General features: G+C 45.8%; 1 protein-coding gene across 1 annotated transcript in view; it reads right to left on the reverse strand.

Annotated features, from left to right (window-relative positions):
* LOC115095559 (glutamic acid-rich protein-like) overlaps window positions 1-12,823 on the reverse strand; it is a 40,772-nt gene that overhangs the window by 12,332 nt on the left and 15,617 nt on the right. The window lies entirely within an intron of this gene.

Here is a 12,823-nt window from a genome sequence, read left to right on the forward strand (position 1 = left end):
TCTCTTTCTGATCTATCAGCACCCCATTCCTGCATCTGCTCCCACACTTCCATCTGTTGTAGCCTTCTCTTTCTTCTGATTTAGATCATAAGCAGCACGAGCTAAAAAAAAAAAAAAAAAGCCCCTCCCTTATCTATTGTACCTGTCTGACTTGTATTAAAGATGTATTACACCCCACTACTGGTTTATCTATGTTTTGTTAGACAATGCTGTATACATTACCAGCACTGTATATGTAAAATAGCACATTTCAATACCATTAGCATAATTCCCACTGGCCCAAATCTGCTTTTTTTGAAAAGTCTGATCCAAACCTCTTTAGTCTGCATAAATATTATATTCTGGCAAAACAGATAATGGAAAATCTACTAATATACTGTATGATATGAATCATGAAGGAGATGGCATTTATAATTATATTATTAATAAGATAAGAGGTCAATATTCAAAATATTTTATCCAGATACGTCTGAGATTTAGCCAGACAAACCTGGGGTTTAAATATGCTCCCACGCTGGCTGACCGAACAAGTCATTTCCTGGCTAAAACTTATTGGGCTAAAATAAAAGAGGCGATCTTTGGCAGGGCTTAAACTTGCCAGATAGTGCTGAATATTAGTGCTATCCAGCTAAGTTTAGCCAGTTGAGAGTCTGGTTGTGTTGAGAGTACGTGTACTGGGATAACTTTAGCCTTAATCGATTATATTCAAAATATAACTGGTTAAGAGGAGGAAAAACAAAAATAATAATAATAAAAAAAAAAATCTCCCCCACCCCTTCACCACTAGATCACTCAAATGTATTATGGGAACCCCCTCCCCCCTTCAAAAAAAAAAAAGATTTTTATAAAATTGCGGGCTGATTGGCCTATGGAGCATGCTTACTCTCCTTCTCGAATTCTTAACCTATATCTGACTTCTGGGCCTCCACCTAATCTATACCCTCCCCCCACCCCCCACAATCACACCCTGCAGTCCCCCCAAAACCCCCATGGCTGCTGGGAGCACGGTTCAATCGTGTTGCTCCTAGTGTCCAGCGATGCTAATGACAGTGACGTTTTTAGCGTAAGCTACCAGCGATATTAGAATATGATCTGACAGCAGGGATGAACATCACTGGGACTGTACAATTGTACTGCACTCCCAAGAGTCATGGAGGTTTTGAGAGGTTGCAAATGGGAGGAGACCAGGGTGGGGGGAGTTTGAGGGATTTAGCAGGGTGTGAGGGTTGGGGATTGTGTCTGCAGGCCTGGAAAGATTTTTTTATTTTATTTTTCCTTCACTTAACCAGGTATATTTTGAATATAGCCAGTTAAGGCTAAAATTATCTATGTGGATAACTTTAAACCTAACTGGTTATAGTTAAACAAAGCTGGTAAGGTTTGAAAGTTATCCAAGTATTTTACCTGACTATTCAGCAGGAGACTTGTCCTGCTGAATATCTGTGACAAGTTATCCAGCTAACTTTCACTCACTGTTCATTCACTGTTTTTAGGAATATTGGCTTTAAAATAATTGTATATAATTCATGACTATTTCAAAAAAAGACACAAAAAGCCATGTTTGTTTTCGGGTTTTTTGGGTGGAAACACAATGAACTTTAAATCAGGTAAGCATCCAGAGTGAGTTATAAGTAGCTGAAATGTGGATTTTGTAAGAAAAAGCTGCTTTCATGGGTATGGGTTTTGGTAAAGTTGTTTGCTGGATTTTCTTTTTTTAAAAACCTTCTTTACAAGTGAATAGCAAAACAGTGGGAAGTCTAGCCTGTGGTCAGACTGTTTAAAAAAAAGTCACAGCATTCAATGTCTGTATCTCTCTCTTTTTTTTTTTTAACTAATAATGCTACCTACCCAGCAAATACTTAAGGTCTTTCTCAAGGGGATAATAAAGTGGTCTTGATTCATAATTTTAACATAAAACATCTATGATTCAAAGACGGCAGTGAGAAAAATTCCCCACTACTTCCATGTGCTCTGCCTCTGGCCTGATAGAGAAGGGAGTAGAATGGCTCAAAGGAAGAAAGGAGGAAACAGGAACTGGGGTTGACAGTATGAAGGGAAGGACAGGGAGAAGAAGGAATGAGACAGGAATGACTGGAGGATACAGAGGACAGTAATCCTTGACTGACCTGGCTAAAGGGAGTAAGTGGATGGCAGCTTATCAGGGGACAGAAGGAGAGGACCCCTGGGAATCCTGCTGGACAGGGGGGAGAGGGAGTGGGAGGGAGGGAGGGAGGGACCAAGGCCCACAATGGCCCAGAAGGGAAGAAGGGATCAAGGAGAAGGGAGGATGTGACATTAAACACAAAAGTTATTTAGGGAGACACACAGACAGCTTTCTTCCCTTTGAAAAGCAGGCTATTGTTTTGCTTTCTCTAAAATCTAAACTATTTTGTGACTATCATTTTCTGTGGTTTGTAAGAATCATAAAAGAAAAGAATCAATCTAGATAAATGAGGCTTGACCGACGTGCCGCAAATGCGCCCGTCCCTCCACCGCCAGGGACAGGCTCAGGCTGTTAACATGTCGGAGGAGCTGTAGAGACAGCCGGACCGGCACGCACAGGGACGGGAGGAGGAAAGGGCAGAAAAGTCGCCGAGCCCGTCCATCCGTCCGCCCGCCAACGGGGAAGGGGGGAGGGAGATGGGACGGCTGGAGCAGATCTAAATCTCGCCCGTTTTAACCGTCACGCAAAGGGACAACAGCCGGCCCTGTAGAAGAGAAAAAGAGGGACTGGAGGAGGGCTGAGGGAGAAGGAAGGGATTGTGGATGAGGTGAGAGGGGAAGGAAAGGGAAGATGAGAGGAGATGGAAGGAAAAGGGAAGAGGATATGAGTGAGTAAGTGGGAAGGGTAAGAAGTTGTGGAGAAGAGATAAGAAAGCGGCTCTGACCGATGGAATCTCGCCTGTTTCAATGGGCCTAACAGCTTGTAAAATATAAAAGAAAAGTAAACTAAAAGGGGGTCAGTTTTCAGGGAGCATAAATTTCAAAACTTTTTATGTAGGTAAACACCTGCTTATCCATGTAAAAAGGCCCTTTTGAAAATTTCTATTCTCCGCTATCCCTACATAGGGAGCAGAGCTAGATTGGGAGAAGGAAAATACATGCAGAGATTTAATTATGAAATCCACATGCATACTTTCACACATATACTTTGCACCTGCTTCAAAGCAGATGAAAAATATGCAGGAACAAAAGTACTGGTTTTTCCCCTACCACCCTGAGTTTTCAAAGGGAAACCCTGCAGGCAGTTTCCCTTTGAAAATTAGATTGCAGGTACCAATGCTGGTTTTCTGCTATGCCATACTAAGATGCCAACCTGGAACTTTTTTGAACTTGCTTCTTTTTCCCCATTGCAGCTGGATTGGAAGGTGGAACGGTCTCAACCTAAAAATTGCCCTCATAAATGTAAATAGTTTTGGAAATTGCTCTCTATACGTATTCAGTTTAAATCAAAGTTTATACATTATGAATGATTCTGGAGTGCATATCATTATTTCTTTTGTTATGGAATGCAAACATTAAAGAGAAGTGTGTGTGAGGTAGGGGGAGGAAGGGGGAGAGTATTTGTGAAAATGTTGAAGCTGAATAGGGGTTTAACTTCCTTGAAACTTGGGAACCTGTGTGCTAGAGAACTCGATCATCAGAGGAACTGAGTTGGGAGTTGGATTGGAGAGAGAAAAAAAGATTAAATGCCTAGTGGGATCCTTAGCTAGCTGAAATATAAACCACATGATGAGGATTGCTAGTGAAAAAGGAAGAGAGAGGGAGACTGATATCATAGTGCTCTTGGACACAAATGACCAGGGAGGCATTAAGTAGGGATGTGCATTCGTTTAAAACGAAAATGCAAAACTCGATGAATAAGGCTAATTTGTTTCATTTAGGGAGCCATTAACAGAATCGGGAGCCCTCCGAATGAAATGAACCTTATTAGTTCATTTCATTTTAAACAAATGCATTGGGCCTAGGTCTAGGTCAGAAGCCGGGGTCTCACCTAGGGCATGGGACGAGGCCCAAAGCAAGGGCCACAGCCTATGCCCGAGCACGACTATGGGGTCTCAGCGGAGGCATAGGCCGATGCTGGGGCCTCGGCTGAGACTCACAAAATTTTTTTAAAAATTTAAAAATACCCAAAACTTACCTGATCTGTTGTCTATCCATTGAAGACCGGGTCTCGATACCGGGGTCTTGGCCTAGGCCAGGGCCTGAGCCTAGACTCGATGCTGTGACCCAACCTGCAAGCCAGGTTCCGACGCCGGGGCCTAGGCTTGGACCCAGGCCTGGCATCGAGATCTGGCCAGACTTTGGGTCCTTTGGGTCAGGTCATGACATTTGGCCTGGATCCAGGCCAAGGCCCCAGTGTTGGGACCTGGCCTCCGGGTTTCAGCATAAGGCCTGAATTCGGGCTCCGGCTTAGGCCGAGGCATTGGCCTTGAGTAGGCCAAGGCCACGGTGACATACCTTGCCTTGGCCTACACAAGTCTGAGGCTTCGGCCTAGTCGCTGCCAGCGAAATCCCACTGGTCCGGGTAAGTGGGGGCAAGTGGGGATCAGCATTTTTCTGGGAGAGAGGCCTAGTTTTCATTTTTTGGCCATTTTTTTTTTTATTGCTTGATTTGTTTTTTTTCACATATATCAAACAAATCAAGCAGTCCACGAACCGAAATTTGTGGGGAAAAAAACTCCTGCAAACAAACTGAAAAATGAAAATGATTTTCTTTCCCTGCACATTCCAAAAGTCAATTCAGTGTTGTAAAGTAACATAGTAAATGACAGCAAATAAATAAATAAATATAGTTCTCCTAGGACAAACAGGATGGTAGTTCTCACATGTGGGTGACATCATCCGATGGAGCTCGGCATGGAAAACTTTCTAGAAACTTTGACTGGCAGACTGTTGGTATCCGTGCATCCATGCGAGGTCCCCCTTCAGTCTCTTCTTTTCTGCGGTGCAGTAGCCTCGCGGTGGTGGAGCTCCAAATACTCGAACTTGTTTTCGATCTTCTTTTGGGGCTTTTCTGCGTTGGGTCCCCCTTTGCATTTGGTTCCTCTGTTCGGTAGGTACCCTTGGCTTCTGCCTTCATTTTCACGGTTGATTCCCGACTTTTGCACTGAGTTGCCCATTGGTCATCGACTGCACGCCAGCTTCGTTTTTCGATGGCGTCATCAGGTTTTCAACGGTGCCCCCTGAGGCCGTGGACCATGCCCATCACGGATTCACATGAGGTGTGTATCCTCTGCCTGGCGGCCTTGCATGTTGTCCGGGGGTGTCGTTTGTGTGACCAAATGACCCCCCAAAGGGTGTCGAGCAAACCCGGACAAAATGGAGAAGTTCTTCAGCTCTCTGAAACCTTCTACTTCAGCTTCTGTATCCTCGACACCCAAGGACTGTGGGGAACCGTCCCCGTCTCTTCCCTTGGCAGGCTCGCTCTCCAGTACCCCTAAGGAGGAGGAGTGGAGGAGTAGCCTAGTGGTTTTCACTCAACGCACAATTAAACTCTGGAATTTGTTGCCAGAGGATGTGGTTAGTGCAGTTAGTATAGCGGTGTTTAAAAAAGGATTGAATAAGTTCTTGGAGGAGAAGTCCATTACCTGCTATTAATTAAGTTGACTTAGAAAATAGCCACTGCTATTACTAGCAATGGTAACATGGAATAGACTTGGTTTTTGGGTACTTGCCAGGTTCTTGTGGCCTGGATTGGCCACTGTTGGAAACAGGATGCTGGACTTGATGGACCCTTGGTCTGACCCAGTATGGCATGTTCTTATGTTCTTAAGGATAGGGGGAAGAGGGAGATCGATCCTAGGTGGTCTCTCCCCGCCCCCTAATCTCGGGGTCATTGTCTTCCTCGGTGCTGGGGAAAGACCGGGCCGACCGTCGGAAATCCAGGAAGCATCAACACCGGTCACCTTATTGCTACAGTTCTGGAGTGGCATCGGCAGGCGCCAAGCCGCCATCGAAGTGGCACTGGCCACCAGAGGCCCCATCCTCTGGTGCCCCCGGTAGCTCGAGGTGTTCCTCACCAGCAACAGTGCTGGGCGCCGTGCTTCCTCGTGATCCGAGGATGTGCCGACAACGCCTCATCCTCCTCCATCAGTCCTAACCACCCAGGACTTTCAGGAGTTGAATTGCAGGGTGCAATCGGCGGTGCTCAAAGCACTACAGAGTGTCGAGCTGCCGGCACCACTGGCCCCCATACCAGTGCCCGAGCCTCCATCATCGATGCTTGTATCCCTGCTGGAGTGATGCAACCGGTGCCCGAGAGGCCTCCGATGCCTCCTTGGCCACCGACACCCTCCATCAGAGCGATCCCGATTCCCGGGTCCTCTGAGAAGGATGAGGCCTCGTGGACTGGGCACACTTGCCTGAGTTTCCTTGGGCCATCGCAGTTCCTCCTGGCATACCAAGGCCGATGTACGCTTCGGTTCATGTGACTACCTTGGCCCTCCTCCGCATGAGGGACCCTCAGTGGGCCTTGAGGGCCCCGTGGCACCTGGCACCACAGAATCTAGAGGTGCTGGTGGCGGTCATGGACCCTCTCCGCCTCTCTCTGACCTGGGGGGAGGCCCTGCCCAATCTGGAAACCGGGCTCCCTTTTCAGCTCGCACTGCCCCAGATGACGCTCACCACCGATGGCTTGCCTCAGGGGTGGAGGGCCCACACAGACAGCCTACATACCCAATGCCTTTGGACTGCAGCTGATGCCCGCTGCCAGATAAACTTCCTGGAGCTTTGGGCTATCCAGTATACCATGTGGGCCCTTCCAGGACAGACTGTCCTCCAAAGTCATCCTCATCAGAATGGAGAAACAGGTGGTGATGTGATACATCAACAAGCAGGGTGGCACGGGCTCCTTTCTTCTCTGCTAGGAAGTGATCCAGGTCTGGGATTGGGCCATTTCCAGAGGGATGTATCTAAGGGCCACCTACCTGCCGGGTTACCTGAATGCACTGGCGGACCGTCTTAGCCGGTCCTTCCAGCCACACAAGTGGATCCTGAACCCGGCGGTGGCAGCAGAATTGTTCCGTCACTGGGGCACATCAGACATGGCCCTGTTTGTTTCTCCCCAAATTCACAAGGTGAATAGGTTCTGCTCCCTGATTCCGGGGAAGGGCCAGCCGGCCTGCGACACGTTCTCCCTTCACTGGGGACAGGGTCTCATGTACGCATACCCCCCTATCCCGCTCCTCTTGAGGACTCTAACGAAACTGCAAGATGATGGGGGGGATCATGATCCTGGTGGCACACTCCTGGCCAAGGCAGGTGTGGTTTCCTCTGCTCTAGGACCTGTCCATGAGTTTTCCGATCCCGCTCGAGACGGCTCCCAACCTCATATCGCAGAACCAGGGCACCCTGCGCCACCCAAACCTCCGGGCCCTGCCCTCACAGCGTCGATGTTGAGCTCATGATTCTCCAGCCCTTGCAGCTCTCGAATGGTGTCTCCAGGGTCTTGATTGAATCCCGGAAACCTTCCACCTTTCATGGATTACAAACTGGCTAAAAGACAGGAAACAGAGAGTAGGATTAAATGGACAATTTTCTCAGTGGAAGGGAGTGGGCAGTGGAGTGCCTCAGGGATCTGTATTGGGACCCTTACTTTTCAATATATTTATAAATGATCTGGAAAGAAATACGACGAGTGAGGTAATCAAATTTGCAGATGATACAAAATTGTTCAGAGTAGTTAAATCACAAGCAGATTGTGATAAATTGCAGGAAGACCTTGTCAGACTGGAAAATTGGGCATCAAAATGGCAGATGAAATGTAATGTGGATAAGTGCAAGGTGATGCATATAGTGAAAAATAACCCATGCTATAGTTACACAATGTTAGGTTTCATATTAGGAGCTACAACCCAAGAAAGAGATCTAGGCATCATAGTGGATAACACATTGAAATCATCGGTTCAGTGTGCTGCGGCAGTCAAAAATGCAAACAGAATGTTGGGAATTATTAGAAAGGGAATGGTGAATAAAACGGAAAATGTCATAATGCTTCTGTATCGCTCCATGGTGAGACCGCACCTTGAATACTGTGTACAATTCTGGTCGCCGCATCTCAAAAAAGATATAATTGCGATGGAGAAGGTACAGAGAAGGGCTACCAAAATGATAAGGGGAATGGAACAGCTCTCCTATGAGGAAAGACTAAAGAGGTTAGGCCTTTTCAGCTTGGAGAAGAGACGGCTGAGAGGGGATATGATAGAGGTGTTTAAAATCATGAGAGGTCTAGAATGGGTAGATGTGAATCGGTTATTTACTCTTTCAGATAATAGAAAGACTAGGGGACACTCCATGAAGTTGCAGGAGGCACATTTAAAACTAATCAGAGAAAGTTCTTTTTCACTCAGTGCACAATTAAACTCTGGAATTTGTTGCCAGAGGATGTGGTTAGTGCAGTTAATATAGCTGTGTTTAAAAAAGGATTGGATAAGTTCTTGGAGGAGACGTCTATTACCTGCTATTAATTAAGTTGATTTAGAAAAAAGCCATTGCTATTACTAGCAAAGGTAACATGGAATAGACTTAGTTTTTGGGTACTTGCCAGGTTCTTATGGCCTGGATTGGCCACTGTTGGATACAGGATGCTGGGCTTGATGGACCCTTGGTCTGACCCAGTATGGCATGTTCTTAAATTTTACAGCTCAAAGTGGAAGCATTTCTCTACCTGGTGCAGTGGCCATGGACTGGACCCTTTCGTCTGTCTGCTCCCCCGCCTGCTGGACTATCTTTGGCACCTGTCTGAGTGTGGCATCCAAACTAGCTTGGTCTGAGTACACCTCAGCGCCCATAATCAGGGTGTCGCCGGGGCACCCATCTCAGTCCAGCCACTGTTCGGGCGATTCATGTGGGGCCTCATTCAGCTCAATCCTCCGCTTCACCTGCCAGCAACCCCGTTGGATCTCGATGTCCTGGCAAGACTCATGCAGCATGCGTTCGAGCCTCTCAAATCCTGTGACCTGAAGTTCCTCTCCTGGAAAGTTATGTTCCTGGTGGCAATCACTTCCGCTCACAAGGTCAGCGAGATCCAGACCCTGGTCAAGTACGCTCCCTACACAAAATTCTTCCATAATCATGTGGTGCTGCACATGCATCCGAAATTTCTGCCGAAGGTGGTGACTGCTTTCCACATCAACCAGTCAATCATCCTTCCCACGGCCAGTGGGCGAAACACAGGGTCTGTGTTGGGGGACCCCTACCCATGATTGGAATAATACAATAAGCTTAACAGTGGAGTTGCCATTGAATTGTTTATATTAAATAAACTTTTGGTTCCAAGAAGTTGATCTGCACTTGTTGTTCTTTTTGAGTACCTGTTTAAAGTGCAGTACCAGCCTGTGTGTTGTTTGGGTAATTGAAATCTCCCATTATATTACTGCACTACCAATTTGGTTAGCTTCCCTAATTTCTCTTAGGATTTCACTGTCCGTCTCACCATCTTGGCCAGGTGGACGGTAGTATACTCCTATCACTATACTCTTCCCCAACACACAAGGGATTTCTACCCATAAAGATTCAATTGTGCATTTAGTATCATGCAGGATATTTATCCTGTTGGACTCTATGCCGTCCCAGACATAAAGTGCCACCCCACCTCCCAGATACTCCTCTCTTGTCATTGCAATATAATTTGTACCCCAGTACAGCACTGTCCCATTGGTTATCCTTCTTCCACCATCTCTGAGATGCCAATTAAGTCTAAGTCATCATTCACTGCTGTACATTATAATTCTCCCATCTTACTTCTTAGACTTCTGGCATTAGCATACAAACATTTCAAAGTGTGTTTTTTGTTTGTATTTTCGTTCTGCTTTTTAATTGATAGGGATTTTTTACCTCAGCTGAGTTTTTAATTACAGGCACTTGGACTACTTTTCTTATTACTGGAACCTCATTGTTGGGATACCCTAATTCTAATGCATCATTAGTATCCTTTGAAGTTACCTTCCTCCAAACCATGTGCTGCTGAGCGTCTGTCGGCTTTCCCCTTTGCTCTAGTTTAAAAGCTGCTCTATCTCCTTTTTAAAGGTTAGCACCAGCAGTTTGGTTCCACCCTGGTTAAGGTGGAGCCCATCCCTTCAGAAAAGACTCCCCCTTCCCCAAAAGGTTCCCCAGTTCCTTACAAAACTGTATCCCTCTTCCTTGCTCCATCATCTCATCCACGCATTGAGACTCCGGAGCTCTGCCTGCCTCTGGGGACCTGCGCGTGGAACAGGGAGCATTTCAGAAAATGCTACCCTGGAGGTTCTGGATTTCAGCTTTCTACCTAAGAGCCTAAGTTTGGTTTCCAGAACCTCTCTCCCACATTTTCCTATGTCATTGATGCCCATATGTACCACGAAAGCCGGCTCCTTCCCAAAATTGTCTAAAATCCTATCTAGGTGACGCGTGAGGTCTGCCACCTTCACACCAGGTAGGCATGTTACCAGGCGATCCTCATGCCCACCAGCCACCCGGCTGTCTACATTCCTGGTAATCGAATCACCAACTATGTCGGCCAACCTAATCCCTCCCTCCTGGGTTGTAGCCCTGGGAGACACATCCTCTATGCAAAGGGACAATGCACCACCTGGACAGCAGGTCCTTGCTACAGGATCCTTTCCTGCTGCAACAGGTTGATGCTCTCCGATCATGAGAGCTTCTTCCTCCAAGGCAGCACCAGGGCTGCCAGTCTGAAGTTGGGATTTGGCTACTATGTCCCTGAAGGTCTCATCTATATACCGCTGTCTTTCTCAGCTCCTCCACATCTGCCACTCTAGCCTCCAGAGACCAGACTCATTCTCTGAGACAGGAACTCTTTGCATCAGATGCACACGTACTTCTCACCAGCGAGTAAAAAAAATCATACATGACACTCGACGCAAAAGACTGGGAGGCCCCCCTCTTGCTACTGGAGTTCTGCCTTCATCTCAAATTTCATCTCAAAGTTCCTAGTTAAGTTTTAGGTTGCTATGGGAACAGTAATGTGCCTAATTAGCATTCTTTAAATGTATTAGTGTATTCACTATATGTCTGGTAGTGGACTATAGGAGAATGATCAAACTCTCAATAATGTGTGGGGAATTCGTGAAGTGAAGTTAAAAGGCTGATTTTTTTTTTTAAAGCGTGAAAGTGGCACCTGCCTATAAATTAAAGGATGAGCTAGGGTGGGTGGAGAGGGGTGGGAGGGTTGGGAAATACAAACACACTAACCTCTGCTTATTAGCTGCCTTACTGACTATTAAAAGCACAAACACACAAACACTCTAAACAATATACCCCAATAGTTTACTTCTCCCCAGTACTTTTAAAAAAATGTCCCACGCAATTAGAAAAGTTACTGAGACGGCAACTAAAATAATAAAGGTGATGGACCAATTCTATGAGGCAAGGGTGAAAAAGTTAAGGCTGTTCAGCTTGAAGAAAAACAGCTGAGGGGAGATATGATAGCAGTTTATAAAATAATGAGTTGTTTACTTTTTCAAAAAAGTACAATGCCCAGGAGCCACACAATGAAGTTACTAGGTAATAAATTTAAGACTAATAGGAGAATATATTTTTTTACTTAATGAATAATTAAACTGGATTTCGTTGCCAGATGATCTGGTAAAACTAGTTAATGTAGCTGGGTTTAATGTGAAAAGGTTAGGACAAGTTCTTGGAAGAAAAGTCCATAAACAATTATTAAGGTGGATTTGGGAAAATTCATTGCTTATCCCTGGGATAAGCAGCATTCTGCCAGGTACTTGTGACTTGGATTGGCCTCTATTGGAAACAGCTTGATGGACTTTTCATCTGACCCAGTATAGCATATCTTATGCATTTATATAGGAGTTGCACATTACATAAGCCATAACATTAAACATAGTAACATAACATAGTAAATGATGGCAGAAAAAGACCTGAGCGGTCCATCTATCTGCCCAGTAAGGTAGTAACTGCCACTCCATGCAGGTTAACCCCATGCCTTCTGTTAAGGGAGTAACTGCTGCACCGTGCAGATTATTCCAGTTAACACAGGTTACCCCTTTTCTTCATTTCCATCCTTTAGCCATTAGTGATCCTCTGTGTTTATCCCACAGCCTTTTGAATCCCATTACCATTCTTATCTTCTCTCTCTCTTCCTTCCAGGAGGGCATTCCAAGCAGCCATCACCCGTTCCGTGAAGAAATATTTCCTGATGTTGTTGCCGAGTCTGCCTTCTTGGAGCTTCATATTATATCCCCTAGTTCTATAGTTTCCTTTCCATTAGAAAAGTTTCTCTTCTTGTGCATCATTATTACTCTTCTCGGTCTGCTTCATATCTCCCCTGCCTCTCCTCTCCTCCTGGATATACATATTTAGGTCCTTTAGTCTCATCTCATAAGTCTTATGGTGCAGACACATCATTTTGGTTGCCTTTCTCTGGACCGCTTCCACCCTGTCTTTTTCCTTCTTGAGATATGGTCTCCAGAATTGAACAGGTGAGACTTCACTGAGGACCTGTATAGGGGCATCACCACCTCCTTTTTTTTTTTCCCCCTGGTCATCCCGGCATCCCTCTTTCTATGCAGCACACAATACCTCTTAGCCTTAACCACCACCTTGTCACATTGCTTCGCTGCCTTCAGATCATCAGGCACTATCACTGAGGTCCCTTTCCCAGTCCGTTCACATCAATCTTTCAGCCCCATTTCTAAAAAAAAAAAAAAAATGCTGTGAGAACAGGAAGACGAGATGGAAAGGGGAGATGAAATTCGTGTCTACATTTGAGTGATCTATCAGAGAGAAGAACTGGATAGAATCTAGTGAGACATACATAAGACTGCAGTGAAAGGAGAGATGCTACTGCTGGGAGACCTCA

The sequence above is a fragment of the Rhinatrema bivittatum genome, chromosome 7, assembly GCF_901001135.1.
Source record: "Rhinatrema bivittatum chromosome 7, aRhiBiv1.1, whole genome shotgun sequence".
Classification (NCBI taxonomy): domain Eukaryota; kingdom Metazoa; phylum Chordata; class Amphibia; order Gymnophiona; family Rhinatrematidae; genus Rhinatrema; species Rhinatrema bivittatum.